This window comes from Cnephaeus nilssonii (genome assembly GCF_951640355.1).
Source record: "Cnephaeus nilssonii genome assembly, chromosome: 16".
Lineage (NCBI taxonomy): Eukaryota > Metazoa > Chordata > Mammalia > Chiroptera > Vespertilionidae > Cnephaeus > Cnephaeus nilssonii.
Genome location: NC_137087.1, coordinates 36,068,965 through 36,084,317, shown reverse-complemented (window position 1 = coordinate 36,084,317; position 15,353 = coordinate 36,068,965). Strand labels below are relative to the sequence as shown.

General features: G+C 41.5%; 1 protein-coding gene across 4 annotated transcripts in view; it reads right to left on the bottom strand.

Moving 5' to 3' along the window:
• STAMBPL1 (STAM binding protein like 1) overlaps positions 1-9,918 on the bottom strand; it is a 43,643-nt gene extending 33,725 nt beyond the window's left edge. For 2 of the 4 annotated variants that reach the window (XM_079793955.1, XM_079793954.1), the window contains exon 1: positions 9,568-9,916. The gene's annotated coding sequence lies outside the window, so the exon portion shown is untranslated. Of the gene's footprint in view, positions 1-9,567 lie in introns of all 4 variants that reach the window. The other 2 variants (XM_079793957.1, XM_079793956.1) reach the window with 2 other exon arrangements.
• Between the last annotated feature and the right edge of the window lie 5,435 nt (positions 9,919-15,353).

The following is a 15,353-nucleotide window of genomic DNA, read 5'->3' as shown; positions in this document are numbered from 1 at the left end:
TGATCAAACACTTTATGCCCTATCCTAACATCTGCCATTCTCTCTAAAAATTCCCACCAGCCCTGTGGTTTTCTGAATCTGTCCATCAAAAAAACAGGTGTTAATAAGAAAATGAAACAAGTATAGAGTGCTGTAGAGAGCGCCTGGGAAGGCACATGGGCATTTCTGTAATTATTGTCAGCTGAATCCAGTGGCGTTGGCAGAGCCATGTCCTGGAAACACGCTTTGCCAGAGGCAGGAGTGTTATCAGCTTGACCTTCAGCCCAGGTGCCAGGGCGTGGGTTTTGTTATTTAAATCCAGCCAAGCACCAGGAATGAATACCACGGGGGTCCATCCAAGAATTCAAATAATCTCCTTTGTCTTGACTTTTAGTAAAACTTCCTGTTTTTTGCTGTATAAAATAAACATGCTGTATTGGCTCTGGGTCCCTGTCCCTGTCAGAGGACAGTGGTCCCACCTGGCCCCAGCTTTTTCCTTCTAACTCTGTGTCTGTCTCTTTCATTTTCTCAATTCCCAGCAGCCCCTACTCAGGAACCGGACTGCTCTCTAGCCACGCTGGACACAGAAAAGAGAGAAATATTCACAGAGTGCCATTATGAAAACTCCAAGGCAGCATTGATGTGTATGTGATTACATGAATATGTCTATGGAAATCAGGAGGCAAAATGCAGAAAGGATAACAAAAGCAGCACAAATCTGAATATAAAATTAGAGTTAGCTCTTACGTAGGTTTTTTCAGTGTGGTTTAAGTAACCACCTGTATCAAAAATCCTTCGAGAAGCTGGTCAAAATAAAGGCTCCCAGGCCCCACCCAAATTTACTGAATAATCTATGGGGGTGGTATGGAAGATATTTTGTTTTATTTTTGGGGGGCGGGTGGACCAGTCTGAGAAGCACTGCCCTAGTTACCTTTCTAAGGTTTTCAATAACATTATATTTGCCAAAGAAAAATAACCTTTATGTCATAACAGTGATGGTCATTTACATTTCTTTCAAATCCCACATTTTAATCTATTGAATTATTTCTTAATTGAGAAAATAAAGTTCCATACCCACTAACAATTCCAATTGATTTTCACCTTTTTATTTATTTTTCTTAACGTACTATATTGATTCAGTTTCCAGTTTCTCTGCCCCGTGGAGCAAAATCAGAAACATATGCAGGACTTACTCCAGGCCTCTCTTTTCATTTGTTCCTCTTCTCAAAGAAAACTTACCTTGGGGGACAGTTTACAAACCAACGTTGCAAGAACAAAACAGATTGGAAAAGAGCTAGAGTCCATCCACCAGAAGACTGAAGCAGAAAGGGCTCTTCTCGATGGTCGAAATGCTTATTTCCGGTATTTAAAACTATGGCTCCAGCAACAGGGAAAATACCATCACATGGTCCTTAGCTGAGCTGAATTTAACCAAGATCAGCATTACTGATTATAGTCTTCCTTCCACCTTTAATTAAAAGGCGCACAATTGCCCAGCCATTCAAGTTTGAAATGTAACACTCTCAAAAGGCACCCACACTGGAGTTTCACTCTGAACCCAGAAAAAGGCGAAACAGGCAGGCAGTGTTCACCCCGAGCCAGAGAGGGTTCAACATGAGTCATCACTGGCTTCCTGTTTCCAAATTCTCCCAGACAGTCATCAAATCAAACAATCAGAATGAATACTAGTAAGCTGTGATGGGTCCCTGGACAGTTAGGTCTTAGATGAACTCTTACTGAATCTGTGGTTCAGTCACTATGATGCCACTGAAACATAAGTATAGCACAAGTTTAAAGAACAGAACACCAAATTCACCAAAACGCAAATTCTATTATCCTTAATCAAGTTTAAACTCACTAAATTTTTAAAAATTTATCTTTATTGGTGAAAGTATTACATATGTCCCCTTTTTCCTCCCCACTGACCCTCCACCCTGTCCCCAACCCTCCCCCCAGGCCTTTACTACACTATTGTCTGTGTCCATGGGTTATGCATATATGCATGTAAGTTCTTTGGTTAATCTCTTCCCACCCAACCCCTCCCTGCCTTCGGTCTGAGTTTGGTCACTCTGTTCCATGCTTCTATGTCTCTTTCTATTTTGTCATCAGTTTATTTTGTTCATTAGATTCCACATATGAGTGATATCATCTGACACTTGTCTTTCTCTGACTGGCTTAGTTTGCTTAGCATAATACTCTCCAGGTCCCTCCATGCTGTCTCAAAAAGTAAGAGATCCCTCTTTTTTATGGCTGCATGGTATTCCATTGTGTAAACGTACCACAGCTTTTTTATCCACTCATCTACCAGAAAGAATATATGCACCTCTATGTTCATAGCAACACTATTAATAATAGCTAAGATCTAGAAACAGCCCAAGTGCCCATCAGTAGAGGAGTGGATAAACTCACTAAATTTAAAAACAGTTCCTTGACAAGGAATTGAAGTTTAGTTAAATAATAACGTGTAATTTACAAAAAAGGTAAAACAAAGGATGCACATCATATTTTAAAGAGATTTGAACATTTTTCTTCAACTAAATAGTCATGTTTTACTCACAAACTTTACATAAAACCAAGAAAAGCTTTTGCTTCCTTAGAAAAAAACAATACTAGTTACACATTTCTGAAAGTTATGTATGAGAACAAGAAATAATATAAGGACTAAAATAATGTTAAAATATTAAAACTGATGATGGCATATTCCATCTTAAAGCAGCATTGGGGGAATTAAGAATTTTGTATTATTGGTTGCTGTAGCAGCCTTCCCACCTATAATTAAAATCTGGCCTCTTATAACTAAGACATAATTACTTCAGTAAGTCAAAGAACAGCTAAAATTTACTCTGCGGTTACTCTATAAAACATTCTGAATAAACACAGTTATAAAATGCCATCATAACTCCACTGTCAGTCATGAATGGGAGATATATAAGATTCTAGGAGTGTGGAGAGAGGTGGATGGCATAGAAGTTTTTCAGAATACTGATACCTGCCCAATAATTTAATGTACACATACTCATTGGTAACATTTCTCCTTATACCCAGTCATTCTTTATATATAATATAAATGTCTCCCTAATATAATGCATTACATATTACATATAACATATAATGTATACATTATATCATGTATCTACAATAATAAAAGAGAAACATGCCGAAACTGGTTTGGCTCAGTGGATAGAGCGTCGGCCTGCAGACTAAAAGGTCCCAGGTTAGATTCCGGTCAAGGGCATGTACCTTGGTTTTGGGCACATCCCCAGTAGGGGTTGTGCAAGAGGCAGCTGATTGATGTTTCTCTCTCATCGATGTTTCTAACTCTCTATCCCTTTCTCTTCCTCTCTGAAAAAAAATCAATAAAATATATTTGAAAAAAAATCAATAAAATATATTTGAAAAAAAAAAGAGAGAAACATGCAAATTGACTGTCCCTCTGCTACGCTCACCAGCCAATCAGGAGTGAGTATGCAAATTAACCCAACAAAGATGGTGGCGGCCATGGAGCTGGAGCAAACAGGAGGCTTGGGTTGCCCCCGGTGACAGAGGAAGCCAAGCTTCCAGCCCGCCCTGGCCTCCGCTCAAGGAGGGGCTGGTAGCCTGGGTCACCGGGGGGCGTGGCCAGCCTGAAAACGGCCCTCAGCACCTCACCCAGGCTAGCCACACCCCCATGGGGTGAGGGTCTCTGCTGGGGGGCTTGGCCAGCCTGCAAACAGCCATCAGCCCCTCACCCAGGCTGGCCAGGCACCCCAGTGGGGACCCCCACCCTGAAGGGGGTGTGGCCAGCCTGAAAACAGCCATCAGCCCCTCACCCAGGCTGGCCATACACCCCCAGCGGGGACCCTCACCCCATGGGGGTGTGGCCAACATGCAAACCACCACAGGCCCCTTGCCCAGGCCACCCCATGCCCCAAAGGAACTCCCACCCTGATCCAGGACACCCTTCAGAGCAAACCAGCCGGCCCCCACCAGTGCACCAGGCCTCTATCTATACTAATAAAAGGGTAATATGCTAATTAGACTGGGAGACCTTCCAGGAGACCTTCTGGACGTTCTTCTGGACAAAGCCATGGTGGCGGGGCCGAGGTAGAGGTGGTTAGAGGTCAAAAGGGGAGGGCAGTTGTGGGTGATCAGGCCAGGATGGGACAGCAGTTGTGGGTGATCAGGTCGGTGAGGGGGGCAGTTGGGGATGATCAGACTGGCAGGGGGGCATTTGGGGGTGATCAGGCTGGCAGCGGGGGGCAGTTGGGGGAGAGTAGGCCAGCAGGCAGAGTGGCTAGGGGCAATCAAGCAGGCAGGCAAGTGAGCAGTTAGGAGATAGCAGTCCTAGATTGCGAGAGAGATGTCCGATCCCTGAAAACCGGCAGTAGGACATCATTCGAGGGGTCCCAGATTGGAGAGGGTGCAGGCCGGGCTGAGGGACACCCCCCCACACACACACTGTGCACGAATTTCGTGCACCGGTCCACTAGTACATATATAATGTATAATACATACCTAATATAATGCATATAACATCTTCATATGATGTATGTAATATATATTATATAATTACATAATATTACATTGCACATTATTTATATAATATATAATACTAGAGGCCCGTGCACAGATTTGTGCACTGGTGGGGTCCCTTGGCCTGACCTATGGGGATCAGGGCGAAACCGGCTCTCCGACATCCCCCAAGGAGTCCCAGACGGCGAGAGGGCACAGGCCAGGCCGAGGGACCCCACCACTGCACAATCGGGGCCGGGGAGGGACCGTGGGAGGGCTCCAGGGCATGTCCAGCAGGTCTCACCCAGTCCCGATGGGCCGGACCCCAGCAGCAAGCCAACCTACCGGTCAGAGCATCTGCCCCCTGGTGGTCAGTGCACATCATAGTGACTGGTCGAAAGGTCAAACGGTCAGACACTTAGCATATTAGGCTTTTATTATATAGGATGAGCTATATGCTGTACACTATATTAGGGAGACATACCTCCTTTTCTTTCAGCTCAGAATCACTGGGTATAAGGAGAGAGGTTACAAATTAATATGTATTGCATATGTCAACTGCCAGGCAAAAACAAAAAATAAACAATTTTTAAAGCAAATGTAAAAACACAAAATTGGAACACTTCTTAATAAAGCACTTAATGAAAAATACCACTACAAAATACTAAAGCATCAAGTAAAAATAGCAACAATTTTATACAAGAATCTCTCTGTACCTCAATTTTTAAATTTGCACAATGATACCTATTGCCTAAAGTTGTTTTATGAATTAATAAATAACAACAACAAACACATATAGCACAATTTTTTGCCAGACACTTCTAATCACTTTCCATTTATACCTATTTATTCATTTAACCCTCTCCCAAGCCTTATGAGAGGGAAATTAATATCCCTGTTAAAAGATGAGGAAACTGAGGCTCAGAGAAGTTAGTAACTTGCCCAAGGACGCACAACTAGTAAATGGCAAAAAGAATTCATGTTCCTAACTATGCCATCATCCTTGAGATGATGTGTTAAGCCTTTGCACAGTGCCTGGCGTATAGGACATGTTCAAGAACTAATATTTCTTACTAAATATCTGTCAAATGTTTGCAAGATTCTGAGGTTACACTAGGGCTCAACAGAAAAGAATGTGGGTGATGTTCCATGAATGTGGAATATGTGAATGATGACCCTTGTGCCATAGCTTTACTATCCCTCTTGCACATAACACAAAGACTTCTGATGTCTGACTGTCTCAACTTTTTGCTTCTTCATTGCAGCCTTTCGATTAAAAATCCAACTATCATGGACGCAAAACTCTGGGGGGTGAGGGCATGTATGGGTGTGGGGGGGGCAATGGTAAGATATGTACACATATAATACCTCAATAAAAAAAAAAGTAAAAAAAAAAATCCAACTATCATTCTCTGACACCAGATTAACACCTCCGCTCCCTCCTTCCACTAATCCACTCCCCACCCAATGGCCAAAATATTCTTCCGAAAAGAAGCTTTCATCACTTAATCCTTTCAAGGAACCAGCCTTGAATGGGCCACCTTATCTAATCAAAATTCCACTCCCTGGCTTTCACAGGCCTTAGTAAAGTATGAAAGGAACAGGCCTTTAACCCTTGTTCAAGTTCCTACTAATCAAGTAAATACTGATAAGAATCGCCATGTTTCATTATGCAGAGGATATCAGTATTTGTATTACTTCAACACAGTGATAGCAATTTTTTATTGTATTTATTTTGAACATAGCCTATTAGAAAAAAAAATTAAATGTTTAAGGATCTCATTTAATTTTTATTCAGAATAAAACAAGCTTGATTGGAGGACATGAACAGAAGAATGACAGACAGAAAATGTGCATTATTAATATGCATGATCATGTTAATATCCAGGCAAACTTCAGACAGCTTTCTAATCTTTAGTCCTGAAATTAGAACATGAATCATAGGCTAAATTTCTAATGACTTGGAATGGAAAGTCAGAACTATTAAAAAATAATAATAAAAAAAAGCATAGCACTCTTAATATCCAACATCACACAATGCAACCATTTCCAAGAGGACTTTAAAAGGCTAACTAGAGCAATTAAAACATGAATTACTGTGCTTATATAAAGGAGCTGCTTTTAATAAACATAAATTACTAAGTAACCACCAACCTTAATTAGTTCCTAAGCCAGCCAAATCAATGGACAAACACAATACGGATTAATTTAAAATTTAGAAAGAAAATCAAATTTTATGTGCTGTGAAGACTTAGCCATTTGCCAAAGGTTTCATTAGCTTTTCCATTTAGCATGAAGAGATGCTGGATTGTACTAGAAACTCATGTGATTTGCTTAGAAATACAAATAATTTGTCACAAAAGGCACATCCAGATTATTCCTGGATTGAACATTCTGATGTCAACTCAGGATTTTTTTTAATGTAAACTCACACATCCCGCTGGACAATTCACATGTTCATGGAATGAGCAAGTCAACAGGTGCCAATACAGTGCTTTTTGTTTGTTTGTTTTTATTTCGAAGGGATTGTTATTGTTCCTTGATGGAGGAAGTCGATCTTAGTTGAATATATGCATGAGCTCCAATTTGATGAAAGGTTCAAAGTTATGACTAAAAACAATCAATACTAGATGTGAAGTAGTTAAGTTGGGAAGTAAAGACATTCTAGACTTGTTTTCCATTTAACCAACATTTATTGAGCATCTGTGATCCATTAGCCCGGAGGGACAGAAAGCTGACTCTAATATTTTCAGGGATGACTATGAGTCATTTTCTGTGGTGTCATTTGAAGTTCCTTATAAATCTTTCACAGGGTTGAGGAAAAAATGCTAGCTTTAGACAGGAATCCCAAATCCAGTGGATTAAAATGTCTCTAATGTGTAAATGTGTCCTCCCAGAAGGCACCTGACATTTCCTGGGCAGCATCTACATGTTTCTTCTGGCCCTCACATGTTGAGCAAGAATCACCTGACTTTCCTTCTCTGTGAAAAGCAACCTCACTCCCTGGACAGAAGCTGTAAGTAGGATTGGGAAGAGTCCTTGAAGGAGGAATATGATCAAACCGGTTTAGTTAAGTCCTAGGTGCTAAATAATAATAAAAAAAGGAACTATTACTCACAGTTCTTTAACTATTTTTATCAGTCCTTCTCAGGAACCCACCCCAGAGACATTCTCCTCTCCAGAAGCAAATCTCCTCGGGAATACTGCTCCCCTCAATGTCTCTCTCTAAGCCTCACACTGGCAATCAGTCCTATGAAACAAGGCAAAAGTAGGCAAGAACTGGCCCTCAAGACCACAATATGGGTAAGAGACTAGGATTCTCTGCGTGGTCATTTAAATGATGCTTGTTTTATTTAAACAAACAAACAAACACACACAAAAAAACAAGTTTCTTTTTAAAATTCCCAAGAATCAACTGATACATAAATTCCAGCTAGATTCCCAAGTGGCCAACAATGTGTTGGATATATGCTTGAACTGAAAAGAAACAGCCAGTTCATTTTCCAGGTAGATTCTAGTAACATTTCATGGCTTTGAATAAAGAAGCTGTAATGGAGCCAGTGGTAAACAGGAGGAGTCTATTTCTCAAAGGCATTAACTTGAATTTTTTAAAAAAAAGATATTTATAGCTACAAAATGCTACTATAATACAGTTATAGAGTACATTTTTTGAGATTTAATTGAGCATCCATTCCACAGACATAAATAAGATTGTCCGTTGAAACAAGGTCTGGGGAAAAAATAAAACCCAGTGGCTTAATCTCTATAAAACCATCATAGAAAACTATGAACAAAAACTTCACACAGAAGTCAAAAATTCAGGTGTAGCCCTGGCAAGTGTGGCTTAGTTGATTGGGTGTTGTTGGGTGCATCAAAAGGTTGACGATTTGATTCCTGGTCAGGGCACAAGTCGGGGTTTCAGGCTAGAACCCCAGTAGAGGGCACGCAGGAGGCGGCAGATCAACGTTCTGCTCTCACATGGATGTTTCTCTCTCTCCTTCATCTTTCTTCCTCTCTAAAAATCAATAAAAAATCTTAAAAAAAAATTCTGGTGTAATTTATCTGCTGGAACAAATCTGCTGTATTTATTACCATTGACAGGGCCTTGAACATGAAACCATAAATCAGCATCTTACTCATATTCATTATAGTTTCAGAAACTCCTTAAAACCTAGGGCTTCACTTTCTTCTTAGTGACTAACAGGATGTTTGTAAATCACTGTGCTCAGTGGAGCTTAGTTTGAAAGATGTCTGTTTTCCTAACCACCTGATTTCCAGACAGCCACCCCATCCCCAAGGCACGCAAACACTTAAGATCCCCCCCCCCCCATATCTTCTAGATCAACTTCTGTTTCTTGAATTACCTATTACGTATGCAATTTAAAATTAAGTTTATTGGGGTGGCATTGGTTAATAAAGTGATATAGGTTTTGTAGCATTTTTCATTTCACCTTAGGCTCTTGGATATCAGCAGTGTGGGTTGTTTTAGAGAGTTCTGGAAAATTGTTCTAGTGACATTATACTTCTTGGTGCATTTCATTAAAGATATTCAGTTAAGACGTAAACTACCCATGAATTACTTAATGTCTTAAGACAGTTGACGCTAATAAACGCCATAAAAGTAAACTTCGTCTAGAGGCATGCCACATGTCCTGCTGGGGCAAAGGTCTGCTCTTCCAACCCTCGCCCTTCCCTCTCCACACCTCGCACCCCCAAAGACAGTGCGCTGATCTCTTTCAGTGTGGACACCGTCTCCAACTCGGAACCAGAAACACGCTTATAGGTCACTGCCAGAGTCCCGCCCTGCCACCCAGAGCCACAGCTTCCTGCCTTCCCCATCAAGGTGAAAGGAACCCCCAGGAGCCGGCTGGGGGCGCACAGAAGCAGCGCAGACGCAGGCGGACGATCGGGGCACTGGAAGGAAGGGAAGAACCAGCAAAAAACATTTTCCTCCCGCGGAACAAACCCCAGACCCGACGCCGCCATCCGAAGAGGGACAGGGGCGCGCCAGGCCACCGAGCACACGCACCCGACGGGTACCCTCGCTCGTGCCGGTGCGCACTCACACTCACGCTTCCAGCGCGCGCGCCTACTCACCAGCAGTCCTGCGTGTCCGGAGCCCGCGCGGGGCAGCGACTGCGGCGGCTGCCCCCGCGCCTGTCGTGTGGCCTTGGCATCCGTCTGGCCGCCGCAGCTCCGGCCGCGCCGCCTTTTGCTAGAAGGCACTGCAGCCCGGCGCTACGGCCCCCCGGCGTGGAGGCGCCAGCTCGCTGGCCTCGGCCGTGCGTCCACCCCTCTCGGTGGACCGATGGAGCTTTGTTAGTTTCCCTCGCTCTGGCAGCGAGCGTTGTTCTCCTCTTCCTCCTCCCCTTCGCTGCCGGGGGCCCAGCAGCTCGGGGACGGGGTGGGGGGGGGGGAGGGAGGAGAGAGAGAAGGGGGCGATCAGAGACCTGGTAAAGCCACGCGCAGGCAGGGCTGATCCGAGCGTGCTGCAGCCGCCCCTGCAGCAGGAAAAGAAATTGTCGCTGCGATGGTCCCGGCCTCCCCTGCCCCGGCCCCTGGGTGCCGCCTCCGCCTCTGCCTCCGCCCCCTCTTCCGCGACTGCGGCCTCCCGCATTCTGCAGAAAAAGCTCGCAGGTGGAAGCAGGTCCCTGCGGTTGCCCCAGACCAGAGCGAGAGGAAAAAGAATGGGTGCGACTTTCTCATCTGAAACCCAGCAAGTCCCCTTCTTGGCCCAGAACCACCTGGACTCTCGTTTTTGCTCCACCATTCATTTAGCCAAAGTGGACAGGAATGGGTGCCTTTTAAGACTGCAGTGTACACACCGTGATGCAGATGGATTTGACCATGAACTCCACTGGAGTCAGGCAAAAATGGGGTTTTAAAAGAAAATCCCACCTATACCTCCTATTAGGAATTCCATCTTGAGATGTATCCATAACCTGCCCCACCATGAAATACTTTATCTTCTTCCCCACCCCATCCCCATCCCCATGGATAATGCAAAGGAACTATGCACACTATTATGACATCATCTGGATATTATTACAATTACCAGGTGCAGGGTCTTTAGTATGGTCCTGGTATTGTGCCAGACACTGCACACATTGAAATCTTATTTCATCCTCTCCACAGCCCATATAAGCAGTTCTTATTTTTTCCATGATGGAGACACAGAAGTTAAGATTTAAAATCTGATCTGACACCTAAAGCCACATTTACTGGCTAGAAAGATTCTATTAATTTATAAATGTTTTACGAACACTGCTGCTGCTGGATGAAGCCGGCACTTTTCCACCTTCACTGAGTTTGGTCAGGAGGTAATGTGCAAGTGAGAAAAGCAGCGGCAGAGGCAGAGAGGGGAAGTGGGGTGTGTTTTTCCGCATCTAATTTTCCCTTGGAGATCAAACGTCTAGCTCTGGCTCCATCACTGACTGACCTGCTTAGCCTCAGGCATTTCAACTTGTTAGACCTTAACTTCCTGCATTGGTTTTTAAAATAAAGAGATTGGACTCTTGGAGGCAGCCTGCAGCCTTGGTTTTTAAGAAGCAACGGTGTCGTTGTTTTTCTCATTTTGAATTTGGTTCCAAATGTTTAAATCAGAAAATTTCACGAAAATTCAGACTTTTGGCATGTTCTGAAAAGTTAGAAGAACTGGCAACCTTTGGTCCATGGAAGGTTCTAGCAACCATCAACCAGAGCCAAGTAGTAGGTGCCCTCTTCAGACTGGGAAGATGCCTTTCAGTTTTCCACAGTCCCCATCACCGCTATATGCCCCACCCCCCCTGGCATTTCAGGATCTGATGGACATTTGTGTTGGCAGATCTGAGCTAGGTAATCTCATGACCTACAGTCATGATTACCCAGATTCCTAAAAAGTATTCCGAAACAAAAGAATTCCACATAAATATTTATAGTGGTAACTGATCACGGTCTTGCTGCCTAGAATCTGAGGACCAGAGTGAAGAAAGAAGATGGAGCCACTGTAGTCAAGCTGCTTTTTTATGGTCCTGGCATAAAACCGGACATATAGATTAATGGTTCAGAATAAAGAGCCCAGAAATAAACCCATGTCTTTATGGGCAATTAATATTTGACAGAGGCAAGAACATATCATGGGGTAAAGAAAGTCTATTCAACAAATGGTGTTGAAAATACTAGAAACATACATTGCAAGAAATGAAACTAGACCACCTTCTTACATCATATGCAAGAATAAACTCAAAATGGATTAAATGTAAGACTCAAAACCATAAAACTCCTAGAAGAAAACATAGGCAGTAAAATCTCTGACATTTCTCTTAGCTGTATAGAAGGAAGGGAAATGTGGGCAAGGGAAGCAAGAAAAATAGACAAATGGGAGTACATCAAACTAAAAAGTTTTTGCACAGCAAAGGAAACTATTAGCAAACAAAAGGACAACCTACAGAATGGAAAAGATATTCACCAATGATACATCTGATAAGGGGTTAATATCCAAAATTTATAAAGAACTCATACAACTCAACACGAAAACAATAAACAAAATAAGCCAGTCAGAGAAAGACAAACACCATATGATCTCACTTATATGTGGAACTCAATGAACAAAATAGAAACAGAGACATGGATACATGGAACAGACTGACACCTGTCAGAGAGGAGGGGGGTTAGGGGACTGGATGAAAGAACATATATACATAACACATCTATGCATAGTTACATAACACATAGACACAAACAACAGTGTGGTGATAGCCAGAGGGAAAGGGGCTGGGTGGAGGTGGGCCCAGGAGGGGAAATGGGACAGAAAGAGACTTTGCTTAGGGTGATGGGCACACAATGCAGACTGCAGATGATGTTTTATTGAGCTGTACATTTGAAAAACTCTATTTTTTTGCAAACCAATGTCACCCCAGTAAATTAAATTTAAAAAGAAAAGAAATTAAAACCCAATAAGGATAGGGAAAAAATGGGCAAAGGAACTAAGTCTCACATCGATGTTGCCTTCTCTCTCTCTCTCCTCCTCCTCTCTCTCCTTTCTCTCTAAAGTAAAAAAAAAAATAAAAAATTCTATTTTAATACTTACCCAAAATGCAATATTTTTAAAGATAGGATTTTTGTTCTTACCAAGCTTATTAGCAAAGATTGCATATAAATAAGCATTGCCCTCAATGCTGGTGAGGATGAAGCTGAGGAGTAGGAAAAATATTTTTTTTCTAAATTCTTCTGGCTGGATTAATAATTAAATTAGCATAAAACAGATTAACAGGAGAAAATGAACAAATTTATTTTGATTTGTTCATACAGAGGTTCCCTAAGGATATGGCATCTGAGGACATATTGGCCAGTTGAGGCTTGGATGCCATTCTGGATTAAGAAGAGGGAGATAGGAATCTGGGATTTCAAAGGGAAGGTAGGCAACTCACAGGTGGATGAGAAAGAGCAAATGTGTGGTACATAAATTCTTGCCAGGCCACCCAGAAACAATGGGACACAGCTGGGAATCTAATAGACAGACTTTGCTTAGCTTCTCACCATCCTCCACACTTACTTTGTAGATGCTAAGGTGTCTATGCTAACGTTCCCCTACTGAAGCATGTTGTCTATCTGAATTATTTTAGGTGGGGGTGGGTGGTGTCAAATATTTTTTAAAAATCTTTTGTTTCTTAAAAATAACCAGCTCAAAATAATCAATATTTCAAAAGACATATTTTGGGGTGGCAAGCTGCTGCCCCTCACAATGAAATAAGTCCCCTCATCTGGTGGTATAATTTTGATACACTGCAGGGCATATATTTGTCAGTATGTTAACAGAACTGTAAAATGTACACAATTATTTTCCCAGTAATTCTACTCCCAGGAAGCAATTTCTCCTATGGAAATCTGTAATAAGACATAAGATTGCTTCATTGAGATACTTATCACCAACTTTGGACATTAAAATTATGTTTATGATTAGTTTTAAGTAAAATTAAAGCTGCTTATTATACAATGTGAAACAAACACAGGAGAGTTTATTAAAATTACCCCAAAGAGATTAGTTATGGGGAATTATATTTGCCTTCTTTATATTTTATTATAATTTTAATTTTCCTTCATGGGCATGCTTTCCTCTTATTTAGAAACAATAATATGTAATAATTAAAAATAAACAGAATTGGTAGCCAAATAATTTGAAGTTGTATGTATCACAGTGCCTTATAAATAACAAGTACATAATAAATATTTGAGGAAAGAATAAAGGAAGGGAGGTCACATTATTTCATAAAGTTGACTGGTGACTTCCCTGTCATTTGCTTAGTTTATGGCATAGATAAGACCAGCAATTCACATTCTGAATTGCTTTATTAAGTAATGCTGCATTTGAGTATTTCCCAACTGTGTCAAGTGGCAAAGCATTAATACTTTCCTCACTGGATGAGTAACGCGGAGCCAGCACTCAGGTTGTTTCCTGTCTCACAACATCAGAGATAGATCTGTCCTGAGAAGGTGGAGGAGCCCAAGGGTGTTGGTGTTCAAGACAAAGAGGCTCCTTTTTGATCCTGATTAGCCATCAAATGGAGGATTATCACTCTCTCTGAGTCACCCAAAAGTCCAAGAGTTTGAAATAGTCTCCAATATGTCAATCTGTCCACATCCTCGCTGAATCGCATTTGTTGGAACTGACAGCACAAAGAGCAAACATGCAGGGTGGTTTTATATTAATCAGGAAACTAAGATTACATCCAGGTACTCCTATAGTTGTTTGGCATTAGCAATAGCCGCCATCACTGGGGGTCCCTTCTGAGACCAGATGCGCTGGAGGCCTTGTTCTTTGTTTCACAGAGTTAGAATTTCCTTACTCTGAATTATCTTCAAAGTCAAGAGAAAGAAAAGAACTGAGATACCCAATTGATTCTATTGATTAATTATTATGTACTTAAAATCATCTATCTCAGAAGTCATATTCTCAAAAACATGTATTCTTAAAATTCTGGGTTTTGTTATTGTTTATACCAAAGGTTTTCAAACAGTCTGCAAGATCAAAACTATTTTCATAAAAACGTAAGTCCCTATTTGACTTTTTTACTCTCATTCTTTCATGGAGTTTTCCAGAGTTTTGTGTGTGATGTTGCCACAGCTGGAATGCAGACACCTTCTTTTAAGGCAGATGTGGTAGATATTTGTAAAAATAAAAAACAATGCCAATTTTTGTTTGGTTTTGGAAAATATAGTTTCATTGTAATAAAATATAATACAATGTAATTGGCTTGTTATTTTAAATAAATTAATAAAATATTTTTAAACTTCTATTTTATTTAACAGCTATAGTAAAAACGAATAGATGTACCTCATATAAACAAAAGCACCCTAGAGTTCTCTATAGTGTTTACGATCATTATTCAGAATGTAAAGGAATCCCGAGGCCAAAATATTTGAAAACCAGTGGCCTATGCTATTAAGGAGCTAATACACTCTGAATAACCTATTTTTCATGGGAGGAATTACATCGTAACTATAGCAACTTGCCCAGGTCACTAAGTGCAGGAAACAGCTGCTTCAAAAATGGAAACTGCAGGCACGTTTGACTCTCCTCTCATGCAATGTTTTGGTGTTCTCTTCCTGTTAGTTACTTTGGGCTTGGAGAATTTTATGTCCATTATGTCCCCATAGGCAGTACACTCGAGGTTTCAGAATTCCTGGAACCTTGTCCTCTCCTACCATTTAGAATCTGGCCTGGGCCTCTTTTCCTTGAGCCTAGTTTTTTCACAGAAAACATGAATGACGGCTCTAGATCATTCTTAAGGTAGTTATGGAGCTAATGAGGGTGAAAGCATTTTGAAAACTAGTATGTGCTTTGCAGATATAAAATTTACTACTATGGCACATTTCAATATCCAGGCAGACATTTGATGCAAACA